This window comes from Penaeus chinensis, chromosome 8, assembly GCF_019202785.1.
Source record: "Penaeus chinensis breed Huanghai No. 1 chromosome 8, ASM1920278v2, whole genome shotgun sequence".
Taxonomy (NCBI): domain Eukaryota; kingdom Metazoa; phylum Arthropoda; class Malacostraca; order Decapoda; family Penaeidae; genus Penaeus; species Penaeus chinensis.
This window is the reverse complement of record NC_061826.1, coordinates 9,059,204-9,075,897: the sequence shown is the minus strand read 5'-3', so window position 1 is coordinate 9,075,897 and position 16,694 is coordinate 9,059,204. Positions and strand designations below refer to the sequence as shown.

At 41.4% G+C, this 16,694-nt stretch overlaps 8 non-coding genes across 8 annotated transcripts; 5 read left to right on the top strand and 3 right to left on the bottom strand.

The window, feature by feature from the left end:
• Positions 1-1,411: 1,411 nt before the first annotated feature.
• On the top strand, positions 1,412-1,483 carry Trnae-cuc. Its single transcript has one exon. It is a non-coding gene; the product is annotated as a tRNA-Glu (tRNA).
• A 3,353-nt stretch (positions 1,484-4,836) lies between these two features.
• Positions 4,837-4,908, top strand: Trnae-cuc. Its single transcript has one exon. It is a non-coding gene; the product is annotated as a tRNA-Glu (tRNA).
• Positions 4,909-8,088: 3,180 nt separating this feature from the next.
• On the top strand, positions 8,089-8,160 carry Trnae-cuc. Its single transcript has one exon. It is a non-coding gene; the product is annotated as a tRNA-Glu (tRNA).
• Positions 8,161-10,096: 1,936 nt separating this feature from the next.
• On the top strand, positions 10,097-10,168 carry Trnae-cuc. Its single transcript has one exon. It is a non-coding gene; the product is annotated as a tRNA-Glu (tRNA).
• A 1,543-nt stretch (positions 10,169-11,711) lies between these two features.
• Trnae-cuc lies at positions 11,712-11,783 on the top strand. Its single transcript has one exon. It is a non-coding gene; the product is annotated as a tRNA-Glu (tRNA).
• Positions 11,784-12,230: 447 nt separating this feature from the next.
• On the bottom strand, positions 12,231-12,302 carry Trnae-cuc. Its single transcript has one exon. It is a non-coding gene; the product is annotated as a tRNA-Glu (tRNA).
• Positions 12,303-13,915: 1,613 nt separating this feature from the next.
• Positions 13,916-13,987, bottom strand: Trnae-cuc. Its single transcript has one exon. It is a non-coding gene; the product is annotated as a tRNA-Glu (tRNA).
• A 1,776-nt stretch (positions 13,988-15,763) lies between these two features.
• Positions 15,764-15,836, bottom strand: Trnae-cuc. The gene has a single exon. It is a non-coding gene; the product is annotated as a tRNA-Glu (tRNA).
• Between the last annotated feature and the right edge of the window lie 858 nt (positions 15,837-16,694).

Sequence of the window (16,694 nt, the reverse complement as noted above, 5' to 3'; positions counted from 1 at the left end):
AACTCAATGAGACAGCCGTAAAAAGCTGACACAGGCCGGGCCATATCTAGAAGGCCCGGGTGAAGCTAGAACTTCGCAAACCAAACCACCACACCATCCTTTGTTTCCCCCTCGCATATATAAGGGGGGGGGATTTCGACAAATAAACAGTGTTAAGACCGAACGTGTATTTTGTGTGTCCCCCATGGATCTTAAATTGAGACGGCGCCGAACCGGAGAAAAAGTGTATCTGACTTCATGATTTGCCTTACTTTTTGAAAGCTGGGTGTACATAGATTATGAAAGGATACTTTAGTGCATCACCACTCGACCTCATAGATGCCCACACTTCCTTGAGGGCTTATAAGGGAACCCAGATACTTTTTGTTTATTTTTTTCACGGGGTAAACAGGGCCCACCTATCCAGGCCCCTTATTCTCTCGACCTGCTTCACGGGCATCATCACTCCGAGGATGCATTCATGAGAGGCCCCCTCCCACAGATACCCTTACATGTGTGTATGTGTGTATAATGAAACTGCCAAGGAATGTTATTCTCGGCCTACCCCGTGCTTGCGTGCCTTTATTTTTTCCGCTTGGGCTAAGGTTTTCTAAAGTGCTTTTACGGTTTGCAAGTCCGGGGAATACTAGTTGTCGCACTCGGATCAATTCTAGAACCTAGAACCGACTCTTCTAAGGATTTCCTCGTTGGATACTCGGTCTACATTGTGTGTGTGTGTGTGTGTGTGTGTGTGTGTGTGTGTGTGTGTGTGTCTGTTGCAGCTTTTTCTTCTACAGTTGATTTGACATTAGCATCCTCTTCGGTTTATTGCATAGAAATATCTTGTTTGCAATTTTGAATCATACATTCCGACAATGCTGAAATGGAGAATTTAAAAGTTAAGTGATTAATGAATATTTTCAGTTACTGTTTCCGTTGATAAATCGTTCGTAATTTTGTATGCTTTACCGAAAAAAAGGTGTTTTTAAGAATTGTACTTGATCAAACTCTGGTATTGAGATTCACGGAGCTAATAGAATACTAAAACAACAGAAATGAACGTTAGGAAAAAACAACAAGCTGATAAATAAAATAAAAAAAAACGAGAGCATGACATGAAGCAAAATAAGAAAAAGAAAACAAATAAGTAGCAGCACTTGAATAGAAAAAAACACATTCTTAATCCGTTTCAAGAGGTTTATTGTAGGCTATCTTGGACCTACGATGATGTGCTTTTGACTGGTTGAGAAAGGGAGGTAGATCTGAACGCTCGCCAGCCTCAGTGCATCGGCGATTTAGGACAAGGGCCAGGCAGTAAGGCAAGAAGGGGGGGGGGGGGGCGCTAAGGGATGAATTTTGCCGAAGGACTAGTGGGGAGTTGCGCCGGCTGGTTAGCCCCTTAAATTAGACCACAAGTAATTACATAAGGAAATCCCGTGTGGTCTAGTGGCTAGGATACGCGGCTCTCACCCGCGAGGCCCGGGTTCGATTCCCGGCACGGGAAGAATTTTAGGAAGTGCCATATATACATATATTTCTGTGCCATCACTCACACGCTCAAACAAACACGCACACACACGCACGCACACACACACATATTCTACATATGTATACATAGGTGATTGTGAGGCATTTCCTCACCCCCTTTTTTTCCACCTCCCATTCCTTACCCTTCCCCTCTTCCTTTCCCTCTCCTAGCCTCTGTGTCTCTTCCTTCCCCTCTCCTAGCCTCTGTGTCTCTTCCTTTCCCTCTCCTAGCCTCTGTGCCTCTTCCTTTCCCTCTCCTAGCCTCTGTGCCTCTTCCTTTCTCTCTCCTAGCCTCTGTGCCTCTTCCTTTCTCTTTTCTAGCCTCTGTGCCTCTTCCTTTCCCTCTCCTAGCCTCTGTGTCTCTTCCTTTCCCTCTCCTAGCCTCTGTGTCTCTTCCTTTCCCTCTCCTAGCCTCTGTGTATCTTCCTTTCCCTCTCCTAGCCTCTGTGTCTCTTCCTTTCCCTCTCCTAGCCTCTGTGTATCTTCCTTTCCTTCTCCTAGCCTCTGTGCCTCTTCCTTTCTCTCTCCTAGCCTCTGTGCCTCTTCCTTTCTCTCTCCTAGCCTCTGTGCCTCTTCCTTTCCCTCTCCTAGCCTCTGGGCCTCTTCCTTTCTCTCTCCTAGCCTCTGGGCCTCTTCCTTTCTCTCTCCTAGCCTCTGTGCCTCTTCCTTTCTCTTTTCTAGCCTCTGTGGCTCTTCCTTTCTCTCTCCTAGCCTCTGTGTATCTTCCTTTCCTTCTCCTAGCCTCTTCCTTTCTCTCTCCTAGCCTCTGTGCCTCTTCCTTTCTCTCTCCTAGCCTCTGTGCCTCTTCCTTTCTCTCTCCTAGCCTCTGTGCCTCTTCCTTTCTCTCTCCTAGCCTCTGTGCCTCTTCCTTTCTCTCTCTTAGCCTCTGTGCCTCTTCCTTTCCCTCTTAGCCTCTGTGCCTCTTCATTTCCCTCTCTTGGCCTAGCCTAGCATCTGTTGTTGTTTTTTTGTTTTTTTGTCTTACTTCAGTTGCTCTTTTCTTTTATTCTCGTATTCTACACTGTCATTTTACTCTTTCCCTCTCTCTTGTAACTCTTCTATTCTATGTCTTTGCCTTATACCCAAAAGATTTCCTCTCAGAACTGCCTAGACTTAAGCCTCCATGCCTATCTAGTGATGGTCTTTTTTTTCTTTTACATTCCTTTTTCTTCTTTTTCATTCTCTTTTCTTCCACTCCTTTTTCCTCTGCCCTAAGCCTTGTTCATGTTCCTTTTACCTCACCCTATCCCTTCCTTGACTTACACCCTGCCCTAAATCCTGGCCACGGAAAAGTAGGAAGATCCTGAAGGACATGTGACATACGGATCGGCTGTCACTCCCCATACCATATACCCTTTTAGATGTTCACGCTGGCCATTAGACTGGCATTTTTATTTAAATCGTTGTACATTATAAACCAACTTTCTTTGTTTTCAATGCTTAACGCCTCCTTTTTAATTTTTGTTTGTCGGGCCTTTTAGATGATATTGTTTTTGTTTACCAGAGTGCCGCTCTTATTTGTTTGTTTTTAAATTTAATTTATTTGCGAAGCATGATTTTAGTTTTGCTATTTTTATATTTTTCTCTTACCTGCTAATTTGATTGTTTGTTTGCTGAGCCAACAGAAGCTTTGTTTGCCTGTTTGTTTGTTTGTGCGTTTGTCTTCAGTTTCTATTCACAAATGTTTTTGGTATCTGTCCCTTTTTTGTTAATTATCAAGCATGCACTTTACACCTTACATTATGTTCTGCGATAATTTGTATTATTTTTATGATTCTAGAAGACTGTCTACGGGTTTTATTTACCGTAATGCTTCCGCCAGTATTTTTTTTTTATGTTCCTTTTATCTTTTTAGTTTAATTACTTGTGATTTTTACAATTAAGTTTTACTTTTTACCAGTTCTTTAGTGTGTTTTCTATTATTTTCAAAACAAATTGTATTATAAATATTTTTTTATCGAAAACTTTGTTTTCCTTTGTTTCCCCCTCGCATATATAAGGGGGGGGGGGGGATTTCGACAAATAAACAGTGTTAAGACCGAACGTGTATTTTGTGTGTCCCCCATGGATCTTCCCCCCCCCCCCCCCCCCCATGGATCTTACGGTGAGACGGCGCCGAACCGGAGAAAAGGTTGTATCTGACTTCATGATTTGCCTTACTTTGTGAAAGCTGGGTGTACATAGACTCATGAAAGGATACTTTAGTGCATCACCAATCGAACCTCATAGATGCCCACACTTCCTTGAGGGCTTATAAGGGAACCCAGATACTTTTTGTTTATTTTTTTCACGGGGTAAACAGGGCCCACCTATCCAGGCCCTTATTCTCTCGACCTGCTTCACGGGCATCATCACTTCGAGGATGCATTCATGAGAGGCCCCCTCCCACAGATACCCTTACATGTGTGTATGTGTGTATAATGAAACTGCCAAGGAATGTTATTCTCAGCCTACCCTGTGCTTGCGTGCCTTCAATTTTTCCGCTTGGGCTAAGGTTTTCTAATGTGATTTTACGGTTTGCAAGTCCGGGGAATACTAGTTGTCGCACTCGGATCAATTCTAGAACCTAGAACCGACTCTTCTAAGGATTTCCTCGTTGGATACTCGGGCTACATTGTGTGCGTGTGTGCGTGTGTGCGTGTGTGCGTGTGTGTGTGTGTGTGTGTGTGTCTGTGTCTGTTGCAGCTTTTTCTTCTACAGTTGATTTGACATTAGCATCCTCTTCGGTTTATTGCATAGAAATATCTCGTTTGCAATTGTGAATCATATTTTCCGACAGTGCTGAAATGGAGAGTTTAAAAGTTAAGTGATTAATGAATATTTTCAGTTTCTGTTTCCGTTGATAAATCGTTCGTAATTTTGTATGCTATACCGAAAGAAAGGTGTTTTTAAGAATTGTACTTGATCAAACTCTGATATTGAGATTCACGGAGCTAATAGAATACTAAAACAACAGAAATGAACGTTAGGAAAAAACAACAAGCTGATAAAAAAAAAAAAAAAGAGAGCATGACATGAAGCAAAAGACGAAAAAGAAAACAAATAAGTAGCAGCACTTGAATAGAAAGAAAAAAAACACATTCTTAATCCGTTTCAAGAGGTTTGTTGTAGGCTATCTTGGACCTACGATGATGTGCTTTTAACTGGTTGAGAAAGGGAAGTAGATCTGAACCACCGCCAGCCTCAGTGCATCGGCGATTTAGGACAAGGGCCAGGCAGTAAGGCAGGAGGGGGGGGGGGCGCTGAGGGAGGAATTTTGCCGAAGGACCAGTGGGGAGTTGCGCCGGCTGGTTAGCCCCTTAATTTAGACCACAAGTAATTCTTAAGAAATCCCGTGTGGTCTAGTGGCTAGGATACGCGGCTCTCACCCGCGAGGCCCGGGTTCGATTCCCGGCACGGGAAGAATTTTAGAAAGTGCCATGTATACATATATTTCTGTGCCATCACTCACATGCTCAAACACACACGCGCACACACTCACGTACACACACATATATACTACATATGTATACATAGGTGATTGTGAGGCTTTTCCTCACCCCCTTTTTTTCCACCTCCCATTCCTTACCCTTCCCCTCTTCCTTTCCTTCTCCTAGCCTCTGTGTCTCTTCCTTTCCCTCTCCTAGCCTCTGTGTCTCTTCCTTTCCCTCTCCTAGCCTCTGTGTCTCTTCTTTTCTCTCTCCTAGCCTCTGTGCCTCTTCCTTTCTCTCTCCTAGCCTCTGTGTCTCTTCCTTTCCCTCTCCTAGCCTCTGTGTCTCTTCCTTTCCCTCTCCTAGCCCCTGTGCCTCTTCCTTTCTCTCTCATAGCCTCTGTGCCTCTTCCTTTCTCTCTCCTAGCCTCTGTGCCTCTTCCTTTCTCTCTCCTAGCCTTTGTGCCTCTTCCTTTCTCTCTCCTAGCCTCTGTGTCTCTTCCTTTCCCTCTCCTAGCCTCTGTCTCTTCCTTTCCCTCTCCTAGCCTCTGTGTCTCTTCCTTTCTCTCTCATAGCCTCTGTGCCTCTTCCTTTCTCTCTCCTAGCCTCTGTGTCTCTTCCTTTCTCTCTCTTAGCCTCTGTGCCTCTTCCTTTCCCTCTTAGCCTCTGTGCCTCTTCCTTTCCCTCTCTTGGCCTAGCCTAGCATCTGTTTTTTTTTTTTTGTTTTTTTTTTTTGTCTTACTTCAGTTGCTCTTTTCTTTTATTCTCTTATTCTACACTGTCATTTTACTCTTTCCTCTCTTTTGTAACTCTTCTATTCTATGTCTTTGCCTTATACCCAAAAGATTTCCTCTCAGAACTGCCTAGACTTAAGCCTCCATGCCTATCCAGTGATGGTCTTTTTTTTCTTTTTCATTCCTTTTTCTTTTTTTTCATTCCCTTTTCTTCCACTCTTTTTCCTCGGCCCTAAGCCTTGTTCATGTTCCTTTTACCTCAGCCTATCCCTTCCTTGACTTACACCCTGCCCTAAATCCTGGCCACAGAAAAGTAGGAAGATCCTGGAGGACATGTGACATACGGATCGGCTGTCACTCCCCATACCATATACCCTTTTAGATGTTCACTCTGGCCATTAGACTGGCATTTTTATTTAAATTATTGTACAGTATAAAGCAACTTTCTTTGTTTTCAATGCTTAACGCCTCCTTTTTAATTTTTGTTTGTCGGGCCTTTTAGATGATATTGTTTTTGTTTACCAGAGTGCCGCTCTTATTTGTTTGTTTTTAAATTTAATTTATTTGCGAAGCATGATTTTAGTTTTGCTATTTTTATATTTTTCTCTTACCTGCTAATTTGATTGATTGTTTGCTGAGCCAACAGAAGCTTTGTTTGCCTTTTTGTTTGTTTGTGCGTTTGTCTTCAATTTCTAGTCACAAATGTTTTTGGTATCTGTCCCTTTTTTGTCAATTATCAAGCATTGACTTTACACCTTACATTATGTTCTGCGATAATTTGTATTATTTTTATGATTCTAGAAGACTGTCTACGGGTTTTATTTACCGTAATGCTTCTGCCAATATTATTATTTTATGTTCCTTTTATCTTTTTAGTTTAATTATTTGTGATTTGTATAATTAAGTTTTACTTTTTACCAGTTCTTTAGTGTGTTTTCTATTATTTTCAAAACAAATTGTATTATAAATATTTTTTTTATCGAAAACTTTGTATTCCTTTGTTTCCCCCTCGCATATATAAGGGGGGGGGGGGATTTCGACAAATAAACAGTGTAAAGACCGAACGTGTATTTTGTGTGTCCCCCATGGATCTCCCCCCCCCCCCCCCCCCCCCCATGGATCTTACGGTGAGACGGCGCCGAACCGGAGAAAGGGTTGTATCTGACTTCATGATTTGCCTTACTTTTTGAAAGCTGGGTGTACATAGGTTCATGAAAGGATACTTTAGTGCATCACCACTCGACCTCATAGATGCCCACACTTCCTTGAGGGCTTATAAGGGAACCCAGATACTTTTTGTTTATTTTTTTCATGGGGTAAACAGGGCCCACCTATCCAGGCCCTTATTCTCTCGACCTGCTTCACAGGCATCATCACTCCGAGGATGCATTCATGAGAGGCCCCCTCCCACAGATACCCTTACATGTGTGTATGTGTGTATAATGAAACTGCCAAGGAATGTTATTCTCAGCCTACCTTGTGCTTGCGTGCCTTCAATTTTTCCGCTTGGGCTAAGGTTTTCTAATGTGATTTTACGGTTTGCAAGTCCGGGGAATACTAGTTGTCGCACTCGGATCAATTCTAGAACCTAGAACCGACTCTTCTAAGGATTTCCTCGTTGGATACTCGGGCTACATTGTGTGCGTGTGTGCGTGTGTGCGTGTGTGCGTGTGTGTGTGTGTGTGTGTGTGTGTGTGTGTGTGTGTGTGTGTGTGTGTGTGTGTGTGTGTGTGTGTGTGTGTGTGTGTGTGTGTGTCTGTGTCTGTGTCTGTTGCAGCTTTTTCTTCTACAGTTGATTTGACATTAGCATCCTCTTCGGTTTATTGCATAGAAATATCTTGTTTGCAATTGTGAATCATATTTTCCGACAGTGCTGAAATGGAGAGTTTAAAAGTTAAGTGATTAATGAATATTTTCAGTTTCTGTTTCCGTTGATAAATCGTTCGTAATTTTGTATGCTATACCGAAAGAAAGGTGTTTTTAAGAATTGTACTTGATCAAACTCTGATATTGAAATTCACAGAGCTAATAGAATACTAAAACAACAGAAATGAATGTTAGGAAAAAACAACAAGCTGATAAAAAAAAAAAAAAAAAAAAAAAAAAAAAAGAGAGCATGACATGAAGCAAAAGAAGAAAAAGAAAACAAATAAGTAGCAGCACTTGAATAGAAAAAAAAAACACATTCTTAATCCGTTTCAAGAGGTTTATTGTAGGCTATCTTGGACCTACGATTATGTGCTTTTGACTGGTTGAGAAAGGAAGTAGATCTGAACTCTCGCCAGCCCCAGTGCATCGGCGATTTAGGACAAGGGCCAGGCGGTAAGGCTGGAGGGGGGGGGGGGGGCGCTAAGGGATGAATTTTGCCGAAGGACTATTGGGGAGTTGCACCGGCTGGTTAGCCCCTAAATTTAGACCACAAATAATTATTTAAGGAAATCCCGTGTGGTCTAGTGGCTAGGATACGCGGCTCTCACCCGCGAGGCCCGGGTTCGATTCCCGGCACGGGAAGGATTTTAGGAGGTGCCATGTATACATATCTTTCTGTGCCATCACTCACATGCTCAAACACACACGCGCACACACGCACGCACACAAACACACACACACATTTACTACATATGTATACATAGGTGTGTGTATGTGTTTGTATATTGAAACTGCCAAGGAATGTTATTCTCGGCCTATCCCGTGCTTGCGTGCCTTTATGTTTTCCGCTTGGGCTAAGGTTTTCTAATGTGCTTTTACGGTTTGCAAGTCCGGGGAATACTAGTTGTCGCACTCGGATCAATTCTAGAACCTAGAACCGACTCTTCTAAGGATTTCCTTGTTGGATACTCGGTCTACATTGTGTGTGTGTGTGTGTGTGTGTGTCTGTTGCAGCTGTTTCTTCCACAGTTGATTTGACATCACATTATCCTGACAAAAAAAAAAATAAAAAATAAAGAAAAAAAAATGAATAGCAAACTTAGAAAAAAATAGTGTAGTTAAACTAGAGAGGATTACCACTAGTATTTCAAATTGTGTAAAGCAGGCACTGGCGTATTTACTGAAGAGTGGGCGTGGCAGGGCTCGAATTATGCAGACAAGCTTGGGGCATTTTCTTACCATACTTGCCAAGTGAAGGAGGAACTTTGCTGTATACAACTCTTCTGTTCGTCCCCGCAGTTTGTGGGCAAGTCTTATAACAACGTTTCCCTTCTTTGTTTCCTTCTTAACCAGGATTAGCACTACACCAATGCATCCTGTCTGGTCTAGTGGCGAGGATACGCGTCTCTCGTCTGCGAGGCCGGACACAGCATCCTCTTCGGTTCATTGCATAGAAATATCTTGTTTGCAATTTTGAATCATAAATTCCAACAATGCTGAATTGTCATGGGAAGTTTAAAAGCTAAGTGACTGATAATTATTTTCTACCTTCTTCTGCTTCCGTTGATAAATTGTTCGTAATTTTGTGAAATACTAACTTTTGACATAGCGAGAGAAAGGTGTTCTTATGAATTTTATTTAATCAAACTCTACTGGTAGTGAGATTCACGGAGCTAACAGTAATAGTAAAACAACAGAAAAGAACGATAGGAAACAAAACAGGTTGATATAAAAAGAGAAAAGAGAGCATGGCAAGAAGCGACAGAAAGAAGAAAAAGAAAACAAACAAGTAACAGCACTTGAATCGAAAAAAACTGTCACATTCTTAATACGTTTCATGGTTTGTTGTAGGCTATTTTGGACCTACGATGATGTGCTTTTGACTGGTTGAGAAAGGGAGGTCGATCTGAACGCTCGCCAGCCCCAGTGCATTGACGATTTAGGACAAGGGCCAGGCAGTAAGGCAGGCGGGTAGGGGGGAGGGGGGGGGACAGTGGGTTCCTTCTCCCGTAAGATTTATGGAATGTTGTCAGACTATGTTGATTATACGAAAATGATTTTAATCAATTTAGATGAGTTGAAAGAAACGGCTCCTTATCTATTTCGATTATATGTACGTCGTTACATTTTTAAAGAGAGAATTATCACTAGCATTTCAAACTGTGTAAAGCAGGCACTGACGTATTTACTGAAGAGTGGGCGTGGCAGGGCTCGAATTATGCAGACAAGCTTGGGGCATTTTCTTACCATACTTGCGAAGTGAAGGAAGAACTTTGTTGTATACGCCTTATACGTCATTACATTTTATCATTGGGAAAAATAAACGAAATCTAACCCAGATTGGAAAATAAAGGTTAGCTTTAATAATTGTGATTCCCAGACACCTTCATTTTCACATGTGGCTGATGTTAATTTCAGAGGGGAACACCACATGGATTTTTTTGCTGAAACTTGCTGTCTAAAGCGGGCAAATTTCTTCCCAAATTTGCGCTAAGGGAGGAATTTTGCCGAAGGACTAGTGGGGAGTTGCGCCGGCTGGTTAGCCCCTAAATTTAGACCACAAGTAATTCTTAAGAAATCCCGTGTGGTCTAGTGGCTAGGATACGCGGCTCTCACCCGCGAGGCCCGGGTTCGATTCCCGGCACGGGAATAACTTTAGGAAGTGCCATGTATACATATCTTTCTGTGCCATCACTCACACGCACAAACACACACGCGCACACACACACACACATATACTAAATATGTATACATAGATGTGTGTATGTGTGTTTGTATAATGAAATTGCCAAGGAATGTTATATGTTATACATATCTTTCAATTTTTCCGCTTGAGCTAAGGTTTTCTAATGTGCTTTTACGGTTTGCAAGTCCGGGGAATACTAGTTGTCGCACTCGGATCAATTCTAGAACCTAGAACCGACTCTTCTAAGGATTTCCTCGTTGGATACTCGGGCTACATTGTGTGTGTGTGCGCGCGCGTGCGCGTGAATGTATGTATGATGATGTGGAACTCATTTTTCTATTTATAAATGTAATATTTAGTTTAGTAATTTAGTAAAAAAAAAAAAAAGGAAAAAAATAAAAAGTTACCGCCTTTGTACGTCTGCTCCTTTGTCCACCATACTATCCTTTGTCTGAAGTCTGTTGCAGCTGTTGCTTCTGAAGTGTAGCTGAGAGTGGAGGAGGACGTCAGCGGCCGAAGAGCACCAAGGATCTACCGTTGATTGGACATGTCATTATCCTGACAAAAAAAAAATCGAAGCCTAGAAAAAATAGCGTAATTAGAAAAGAGAGGATTTTCGCTAGCATTTCAAATTGTATAAAGCAGGCACCGGCATATTTACTGAAGAGTGGGCGTGGCAGGGCTCGAATTATGCAGACAAGCTTAGGGCATTTCCTTACCATACTTGCCAAGTGAAGGAGGAACTTTGCTGTATACAACTCTTCTGTTCGTCCCCGCAGTTTGTGGGCAAGTCTTATAACAACGTTTCCCTTCTTTGTTTCCTTCTTAACCAGGATTAGCACTACACCAATGCATCCTGTCTGGTCTAGTGGCGAGGATACGCGGCTCTCGTCTGCTAGGCCGGACACAGCATCCTCTTCGGTTTATTGCAAATAAATATCTTGTTTGCAATTTTGAATCATAAATTCCAACAATGCTGAATTGTCATGGGGGGGGGGGGGCAGTGGGTTCCTTATTGATTTTACGAAAAAGATTTTAAGCAATATAGTTGATCTGAAAGAAACGGTTCCATATCTATTTCGTTTAAATGTGCGTCGTTACATTTTATTTGAATGCGTAAATCTCTCTTCTTCTTTTATTTAACATATCATGAATGAAATATCAATCTGGGAAAAACAAACAGAATCTTACCCAGAAAAGGGTCAGCTTTAATAATTGAGATTCCCAGACTCCACCTTCATTTTCACTTGTGGCTGGTGTTGGATGCATATCATTTTCTTGACTGCAACTTGCTGTCAGATGCGAGCAAATTTCTCACCAATTTGCGCTTAGGGATGAATTTTACCGAAGGACCCTTTATTTAGACGGCAAATAGGATATCACTACTGACTCATTAATAATGCTTTGGGTTTAATCACAATTATTAGTACTTTTAGGAACTCATGATACCACTGCTAAATTAATGTTATCTTTTTTTTAACTAGAAAAGTAATTTTTTAATAAGAAATCCCGTGTGGTCTAGTGGCTAGGATACGCGGCTCTCACCCGCGAGGCCCGGGTTCGATTCCCGGCACGGGAAAGCTTTTAGAAAGTACCACGAACTTTTATGTAACCTTTTTCAGGTATCTACTTTATATACATCCACACACATATGCGCACGCGCACGCACGCACACCACACACACACACACACACACACACACACACACACACACACACACGCACACACACACGCACACACACGCACGCACACACACACACACACACACACACACACACACACACACACACACACAATGTAGCCCGAGTATCCAACGAGGAAATCCTTAGAAGAGTCGGTTCTAGGTTCTAGAATTGATCCGAGTGCGACAACTAGTATTCCCCGGACTTGCAAACCGTAAAAGCACATTAGAAAACCTTAGCCCGAGCGGAAAAATTGAAGGCACGCAAGCGTGCGTGCGTTCGTGCGTGCGTGCGTGTGATGGCACAGAAAGATCAGATGTATTACATGGCACTTTCTAAAACTATTCCCGTGCCGGGAATCGAACCCGGGCCTCGCGGGTGAGAGCCGCGTATCCTAGCCACTAGACCACACGGGATTACTAAGTAATTACTTGTGGTCTAAATTGGGCTAACCAGCCGGCGCAACTCCCCACTGTCCGTCGGCAAAATTCATCCTTAGGCAAATTTGCCCGATTTTGACAGCAAGTTGCAGCCCAAAAAAATCGATGTGGTGTTCCCCTCTGTAATTAACACCAGCCACATGTGAAATTGAAGGTGCCTGGGAATCACAATCATTAAAGCTATATTTATTTTCAAATCTGGTTAGAATTCGTGTATTTTTCAAAATGATTGATATTCCATTCGTAATATTAAAAAAAAAGAGAGATTAACGCTTCATATAAAATGTAACGACGTACATATAATCGAAATAGATAAGGACCGTTTCTTTCAACTCATAGCTACAACATTCCATAAATCTTACGGAAAGAACGCACTGCCCCCACCCCCCCTCCCCTATTACCGCCTGGCCTTGTCAAATCGCAATGCACTAGGCTGGCAGAATTGATCTACTTCTCTTCTCAACAGTGAAAAGCACATCACGTAGTCCAAGATATCCTACAACAACCTTGAAACGGATTAAGAAGTGACAGTTTTTTTTCGATCAAGTGCTGCTACTTATTGTTTCTTTTTCTCTTTCTGTCGCTTCTTGCCATGCTCTCTTTTCTTTTTAGTTCAACTGTTTTGTTTCCTACGTTCTTTTCTGTTTTTTACTATTATGTAGCTCCGTGAATCTCACTACCAGTAAGTTTGATAAATAAATTCTTGAACACCTTTCTCTCGCTAGTCAAAAGTTAGTATTCACAAAATTACGAACAATTTATCAACGGAAACAGAAGAAAGTAGAAAATAATTATCATCACTTAGCTTTAAACTTCCCATGACATTCAGCATTGTTGGAATTTATGATTCAAAATTGCAAACAAGATATTTATTTGCAATAAACCGAAGAGGATGCTGTGTCCGGCCTCGCAGACGAGAGCCGCGTATCCTCGCCACTAGACCAGACAGGATGCATTGGTGTAGTGCTAATCCTGGTTAAGAAGGAAACAAAGAAGGGAAATGTTATAAGACTTACCCCCAAACTGCGGGGACGAACAGAAGAGTTGTATACAGCAAAGTTCCTCCTTCACTTGGCAAGTATGGTAAGAAAATGCCCCAAGCTTGTCTGCATAATTCGAGCCCTGCCACGCCCACTCTTCAGTAAATACGCCAGTGCCTGCTTTACACAATTTGAAATGCTAGTGATAATCCTCTCTAGTTTAACTACACTATTTTTTTCTATTTTTTTCTAAGTTTGCTATTCATTTTTTTTTTTTTTTTATTTATTTATTTATTTTTTTTTTTTTTTGTCAGGATAATGTGATGTCAAATCAACTGTGGAAGAAACAGCTGCAACAGACACACACACACACACACAATGTAGACCGAGTATCCAACAAGGAAATCCTTAGAAGAGTCTGTTCTAGGTTCTAGAATTGATCCGAGTGCGACAACTAGTATTCCTCGGACTTGCAAACCCTAAAAGCACATTAGAAAACCTTAGCCCAAGCGGAAAAATTTAAGGCACGCAAGCGTGCATGCGTTCGTGCGTGCGTGCGTGTGATGGCACAGAAAGATAAAATGTATTACATGGCACTTCCTAAAATTCTTCCCGTGCCGGGAATCGAACCCGGGCCTCGCGGGTGAGAGCCGCGTATCCTAGCCACTAGACCACACGGGATTTACTAAAGTAATTACTTGTGGTCTAAATTTAGGGGCTAACCAGCCGGCGCAACTCCCCACTGGTCCGTCGGCAAAATTCATCCCTTAGCGCAAATTTGCCCGATTTTGACATCAAGTTTAGCCAAAAAATCCATGTGGTGTTCCCCTCTGCAATTAACACCAGCCACATGTGAAATTGAAGGTGCCTGGGAATCACAATTATTAAAGCTATATTTATTTTCAAATCTGGGTTAGAATTCGTGTATTTTTCAAAATGATTGATATTCCATTCGTAATATTAAAAAAAAATAGAGAGATTAACGCTTTCATATAAAATGTTACGACGTACATATAATCGAAATAGATAAGGAGCCGTTTCTTTCAACTCATAGTCTGACAACATTCCATAAATCTTACTGGAGAAGGAACGCACTGCCCCCCCCCCCCCCCCCTCCTCCTGACTTACCGCCTGGCCCTTGTCCTAAATCGTCAATGCACTAGGGCTGGCGAGAGATTAGATCTACTTCTCTTTCTCAACCAGTGAAAAGCACATCATCGTAGGTCCAAGATATCCTACAACAAACCTTGAAACGGATTAAGAAGGTGACAGTTTTTTTCGATTCAAGTGCTGCTACTTATTTGTTTTCTTTTTCTTCTTTCTGTCGCTTCTTGCCATGCTCTCTTTTCTCTTTTTAGTTCAACCTGTTTTGTTTCCTATCGTTCTTTTCTGTTGTTTTACTATTACTGTTAGCTCCGTGAATCTCACTACCAGTAGAGTTTGATTAAATAGAATTCCTTAGAACACCTTTCTCTCGCTATGTCAAAAGTTAGTATTTCACAAAATTACGAACAATTTATCAACGGAAGCAGAAGAAAGTAGAAAATAATTATCAGTCACTTAGCTTTTAAACTTCCCATGACAATTCAGCATTGTTGGAATTTATGATTCAAAATTGCAAACAAGATATTTCTATGCAATGAACCGAAGAGGATGCTGTGTCCGGCCTCGCAGACGAGAGCCGCGTATCCTCGCCACTAGACCAGACAGGATGCATTGGTGTAGTGCTAATCCTGGTTAAGAAGGAAACAAAGAAGGGAAATGTTATAAGACTTACCCCCAAACTGCGGGGACGAACAGAAGAGTTGTATACAGCAAAGTTCTTCCTCCACTTGGCAAGTATGGTAAGAAAATGCCCCAAGCTTATCTGCATAGTTCGAGCCCTGCCACGCCCACTCTTCAACAAGGACATTAGATAAACCCTTGCCTGCTTTACACAGTTTGAAAGGTTAGTGATCATCCTCTCTTTTCTAACTACACCTGTTTTTTCTAGGCTTCATTTTTTGTGTTGTTTTAATACTATCACGTTTTGTCAGGATAATGACATGTCCAATCAACGGTAGATCCTTGGTGCTCTTCCGCCGCTGACGTCTTCCACTCAGTTACACTTCAGAAGAAACCGCTGCAGCAGACTTCAGACGAAGGAGAGTATGGTGGACAAAGGAGGAGGCATTCAAAGGTGGTAATTGTTTAGGTTTTTTAGTTTTTTCCTTTAAAAATAATATATATTTTTTGTTTTACTAAATATCATTTACTAAACTAAATATTAGTTTCATAAATAGAAAAATGAGTTATAAGTGTGTCTTCGAGTTGGTCATTCAGGAATCAGGAACCTACATCGACTTGGGTTAGTTTGAACAAGTAATTTGAAATGAATGTTAAAATAATATCCATCCTCACAAACAAGCAATTTAAAAGTGGAAATCAAACCAAGCTCAGGTTATGCACGGTGAAAAGTTCCCGTGCCGGGAAATCGAACCCGGGCCTCGCGGGTGAGAGCCGCGTATCCTAGCCACTAGACCACACGGGACTTATAAGTATGGATTGCTTTTCTAGTTCAAATAAAGAGATTATATTAGCATTATATTAGATTAAGAATGTGGCAGCTATTAATTTTCTATTCAAGTTCTACTTACTTATTTTCTTTTTCTTATTTCTTTCACTTTTTTTATGTTCTTTTTTCTCACATTTTTTGTATCCACCTGTTTCTTTTTTCATCTTCTTTTCTTCTGTTGTTATTACTCTTATTAGCTCTAATTAGTTCCGTACATCATCAACATCAGTAAAATTCGATCAGATCCTGAACACCTTGCATTTGAAAAAAAACAACATTGTAACTACGAAAGTAAATATCTATTGATCCCTAACCTATAAACTCTTCATGACATTTCATCAATGTCGGAAGATTCGTTCGGAATTTATGAATCACAAATGCGTCTCATCACATGTAAGCCAAGTAAACCAGTCATTTCCATATAATATACAGAAGGGCGTGTCATGTCCACAGGATCATATTAGCAATATAAAACACAGGCGCACACATTCACGCTTACTTACACTCTCACATTTAATCCTTAAAATAATTGGCAAACACTCTGGAAACCATTTTGAAATGGACATTTAACAAGCTCTTATTTATAAACTGTAGGTGATGGCCGCGTATCCTAGCCACTAAACTAAAGGTTTAATTTTGATCAAGAAGGAAGACATAGTTGAAGATTTACCCCCTAACTGTTGAGACGTTTAGATTAATTTAGTCCTTTATTTACCACCCTAGCTAACTGCACAGGCGTGGGGACGAATCGGCAAGTATGGTAAGAAAATTCCGTAGGCTTGTTTGCATATTCGTGTCCAAGTCATTAGATACGCTCCTGACTAATTAACACAT